The sequence below is a fragment of the Engraulis encrasicolus genome, chromosome 20 (genome assembly GCF_034702125.1).
Source record: "Engraulis encrasicolus isolate BLACKSEA-1 chromosome 20, IST_EnEncr_1.0, whole genome shotgun sequence".
Taxonomy (NCBI): domain Eukaryota; kingdom Metazoa; phylum Chordata; class Actinopteri; order Clupeiformes; family Engraulidae; genus Engraulis; species Engraulis encrasicolus.
In genome coordinates this window covers 37,473,104-37,478,103 of record NC_085876.1, presented here as the reverse complement: position 1 = coordinate 37,478,103, position 5,000 = coordinate 37,473,104, and the positions used below count along the sequence as shown (strand labels likewise).

Genomic DNA, 5,000 nt, shown 5'->3' with positions numbered 1-5,000 from the left:
GTTCACAAGGGTGGCGGCGCCATTACTATTTGTGTAGCAGTTGCTAGTGGGGAGTGGGGAAACTTTTTAATTCGAGGGGCCACTTCAAATTCCTCCACGGGCCATACAAATCCTCCAAGGGCTGTGCTGTGAACACAAACCAGGATTCCCCCTGCACTTTAGGCCTATACTGAAGGCAGCCACCTTTAACCCATTGTGTCCTGGAGCGACATATACGCTGCATTCAAGTTCTTCACATTTGAGCTGTTTTATTAAAAATGTGGGTATGTTAGAGCTGACTTAACACATTCTAGTGCAAAATTATTTCATGTTTTTATGTGCTTCGGAGGCTGAGATATTTAGGTTTTAACAGGGAGAGGGCACCTTTTTCCCAAAATGGATTAAAGCAGAACTCACCTTCTCTAGGTCCCCAGAATATAACTTAATTGTATTACACATGTAATTTCTATGATTCCTTTACAAAATATGTCGTATTTCATGTGAAGCTGCATAACATTAAAATTATATCAGTTGCCCTTGAGGCATAGGTTCCGCAACCCTGTGCTGAAACATTCAGGAGCACTATGGGCAGCCTAACAGGAACCAGCAGACCAGGGGTGCATTTCCTCGAAAGCATAGTTGTTAGCCAGTTAGCAACTTCAATGGGAAATTGCATTGCAAAAAACAAAGTAGCTAATGTAGTTTCGAGAAATGCACCCCAGATTTGCTGTGGGAGCACAACAACTGGGCGTGGTTAGTGAGCGGGTTACAGTAATGAGGCGGACAGTTAAGGCGGCCGCCATGCTAACAAACACTATACCTCCACTAAGTCGTCTGAGAAGATTTTTTTAAATTGTGTTGTTAATGTAATTTCTGAAGTTGCTTCCCCAAAAATATATTTTATTTGAAACAGCAAAACATGACCTTTCTAACTAATGATGACAGCCATTAGATTTCTCTAATACTAGCAAACGCCCTAACACCTTTACTAACAGATATGCTGTGCGGAAACACTGTACAGGACACATGCATGAGTGAGTGGTATGTGCGATGCCACAGCTATTCAAACACTGCCGCTGCCGTCAGTGGTGACGGTGACACTCGCATATCTCCAGGCCACCCCCAAGAGACAGCAGGTGCTAATGTACCGATAACGTCGTCGTCACCTAATTTGTCACCGAAGAAGAGACACTGGAGACAGTATTGCCAGATTGGGCGGTTACCCGTTTGCGGGTAAAAAACGGAAAAAAAAATACCCATTTGGCGTTTTTTTTTCAGCCGTTTTATGCCCATAGAAATCAATGCAATTTGTTGAAATTGGGCGGAATTTAGCGCATTGTGGCGGTTTTTCAGAACCTTTTGGGCGGGATTTGGTCAGACACATCTGGCAACACTGACTGGTGAAGCCACCCAGCCCAACGTCACTGTCACCTCTCTCCAGCCACCGGAGTGCCAATAGTGGAAGCGGTGCTGGAGCCTGCGTCACACTCCTCACCATTATGATCAAGGAGCATGAGATGCCAAAGTCAAGAGCCAGTTGTCACCGTCAAGAAGGACAAAGCAAAGGGACTGTGTGTGTGTGTGTGTGTGTGTGTGTGTGTGTGTGTGTGTGTGTGTGTGTGTGTGTGTGTGTGTGTGTGTGTGTGTGTGTGTGTGTGTGTGTGTGTGTGTGTGTGTGTGTGTGTGTGCATGAGAGAGAGAGAGAGAGAGAGAGAGAGAGAGAGAGAGAGAGAGAGAGAGAGAGAGAGAGAGAGAGAGAGAGCAATAAAACAGAAAGAAGGAGGAGAAGAAGACAAGAAAGAGACGGTTTATATTCACTGTCAAGGCGAACAAAGAGAGTGTATATGGGGGAGGGTGGGATGGAGAGCGAGAGAGAGGAAAAAAGAGGAAGAGAGAGAGAAAGAGAGAGAATAATAGAGAGAGATATACAGGGAGCGAAAAGGAAGGGGATGACATGTGAGCTCACAACCCCTTGACCCAGACGTGTTGATATTGGCATTGTAATCAAGGGCTGAGGATTCTCCCTCCTTCCGCCTCCTTATAAAGGGACACTGTGCAGGGAAATGGTCAAAAAAGGTACTGCAACCATGCTGCTCATTGAAAATGTGTTGTCTAAGGCCAAATTTTATCTTTTCATGAAGGTTTACTAAGTAATAAATGAATATTTTATAGTATGGCCCAGGTACAGTCCTTTTTGCAGCTAAAAATGGCTATCTCTGGAAATTCAAAATGACGGACCATGGAGAAGATCCCCCTTTTCATGTATGAAAAGTGCAATTTTTCCAGTCATCATGAATACTTAGAATTTCATGGTGGTGGTAAATATTCATGAAAAAGGTAACATTAGTGAATGGGCAGCATGAATTCTGGAAATAAACAACTAAAAATCTCACACAGTGTCCCTTTAAGTCACCTTACCGCGCAGTCACAACGCCAGCGTTGAACACGTGGAAAGATGCGGAAGTAGTTGACTTTGTATGGGAGAGCAGGCGGCAGAAGCGTTAAAAGCCGCAAAGCGTGTCTAGAGTCAAAAGCGTCAAAAGCCAAGGGCGTCAAAAGTTGAACTTCATCTAAAAATGTGTAATGAGCTCGGCGGCGGCAGGCGGCAGGTGGCAACCAGTGGAATGTTCACATTTTTCTAAACACGAGCTTCGGTTGGTCGAGATTCTTGGTCAAACGCTTCAGGTTGAATCTTTTGCCTCGTTCAACGCCCCAGACCTGTGCTTTCCAGGCAGGAGTCAGCAGCGTTTTAGGTCTTTCAACGCCGGCGGTGTGACCGCAACATTAGTCAAGTCAAGTCAAGTCAAGTTTTATTGTCAATTTCTTTACATGCACTGGTCATACAAAGAATTTGAAATTGCGTTTCTTGCTCTCCCATGCAGACATAGACTAATCTAGGTAAGGACATAGACAGTATAGACATAGACAGTACTCATACATGGACATAAGACAGTATGGACATAGACATTGCTCATACAGACATTTAAAGTGCAAGACTGGACAACAGAAGGTATTTTGTTGTGCTTTTTCTAAAAGTCCTTTATAGCGTTCTGACATAGTAATAGTAGCATTTGAAGAAAATAAATAATTAAAATAGGTTTATTAAATACACCAGCAGCAGTATGTGTGTGTGTGTGTGTGTTTGTATGTGTTTTGTGTGCGTGTGTGTGTGTGTGTGTGTGTGTGTGTGTGTGTGTTTAGTGCAGGTAGAAAGTGCGGTGTGCGTCTGTGTGTGTGTCTGTGTATGTGTGTGTGTGTGAGTATGAGTTGTGTGTCAGTGTGTGTATGTTTGGGTTTAGTGCAGAAAGTGCGGTGTGCTTGTGTGTGTGTGTGTGTGTGTGTGTGTGTGTGTGTGTGTGTGTGTGTGTGTGTGTGTGTGTGTGTGTGTGTGTGTGTGTGTGTGTGTGTGTGTGTGTGTGTGTGTGTGTGTGTGTGTGTGTGTGTGTGCGTGTGTATGTTTTGAGTTAGTGCAGGTTGAAAGTTCAGTCACAGATGTAGTAGTGCAGGTGGAATGTTCAGTCGCAGATATGGTGGTGGGGATGAGGGGGGGAGGGTTGTCAGTGGCCTGGCTGGCTAGAGGCTGACAGTGGAGGGAGAGTGGGTTGAGTGTTCAGTATCTTGATTGCTTGATGCATCGTGCTGCTTGCAAGCCTGGTGGTACGGGAACGGAGGCGCCTGTACCTCTTTCCAGAGGGCAGGAGGCTGAACTGTTTGTGTGCAGGGTGGCTTGTGTCTTTGATGATCATCAGTGCTTTCCGGGTGAGGCGTGCGGTGTAAATGTCCTGCAGGGGGGGGAGCGGTACTCCAATGATCCTCTTCGCTGTGTTCACAACACGCTGGAGTGTCTTCCTGTTTTTCTCCGTGCAGCTTCCTCCCCACACTGTGATGCAGCTGGACACGACGCTCTCTATGGTTCCTCTGTAGAATTTTGTCATGATGGAGGGTGTAGCACTTGCCTTCTTTAGTTTGCGCAAGAAGTAGAGACGCTGATGGGCCTTCTTCTATCTCCTTCTATCTCCTTTTAAGTCACCTTCCACCTGCTCCTCTGTTGTCTATTATTGTACTGTTCTATTGGCAGACTGCGTAGCATTGTTCAAGTGGGCCATATGAAGGGCGCAGTTGAAGAGTGGTTCTCAACCTTTTTTGAACAAACGTGCCCTTGACCTCATCGTGTGTGTGTGTGTGTGTGTGCGTGCGTGTGTGTGTGTGTGTGTGTGTGTGTGTGTGTGTGTGTGTGTGTGTGTGTGTGTGTGTGTGTGTTTGTGTGTGTGTGTGTGTGTGTGTGTGTGTGTGTTTGTGCATGTGTTGTGTGTGTGTGTGTGTCTGTGTCTGTGCCTGCCAGCCCATGTGGGTACATGTGTGCTGTCATGCCGTGAGTCTTTGCATTGCATGCCTGTCTCTGACCGCTTGTGTGTGTGCGTGTGTGTGTGTGCGTGTGTGTGTGTGTGTGTGTGTGTGTGTGTGTGTGTGTGTGTGTGTGTGTGTGTGTGTGTGTGTGTGTGTGTGTGTGTGTGTGTGTGTGTGTGTGTGTGTGTGTGTGTGTGTGTGTGTGTGTGTGTCTCTCTCTCGCCTCTGGGTCACCCTCCCAGTGGGAGCATGCTGGTTCCTTCACTCTCTTGTCTTCCCCTTAACACTACTCAACCCCCCCCCCACCCCACCCCCACACACACACATACACACACACACACACACACACACACACACACACACACACACACACACACACACACACACACACACACACACACACACACACACACACACACACACACACACACACACACACACACCACCACCACATGGTCTACTTCACCTCCTGCTAACACACATTAGCACCTCACCATCAAGCCATCAAGCCCCCTACCCTCCGCACTCCCCTCCACCCCATCGTCCCTCTCGCCTACCCCCTCCACACTCCCCTCCACCCCATCGTCCCTCTCGCCTACCCCCTCCACGGTCCCCAGTACCCAGTCCCCCTACCCTACTCTACCCTACTCTACCCTCCCCTCCACCCCATCGTC

At 47.2% G+C, this 5,000-nt stretch overlaps 1 protein-coding gene and 1 long non-coding RNA gene across 2 annotated transcripts in view; one reads left to right on the top strand and one right to left on the bottom strand.

Annotated features, from left to right (window-relative positions):
• The window catches only part of khdrbs3 (KH domain containing, RNA binding, signal transduction associated 3), a 265,883-nt gene that overhangs the window by 110,650 nt on the left and 150,233 nt on the right, over positions 1 to 5,000 (bottom strand). The gene's annotated exons all lie outside the window — the stretch shown is intronic.
• The window catches only part of LOC134436604 (uncharacterized), a 265,909-nt gene continuing 263,697 nt past the window's right edge, over positions 2,789 to 5,000 (top strand). Inside the window, exon 1 of the long non-coding RNA XR_010032235.1 lies at positions 2,789 to 2,840. This is a non-coding gene — a long non-coding RNA (uncharacterized LOC134436604). The remainder of the gene's footprint in view (positions 2,841 to 5,000) is intronic.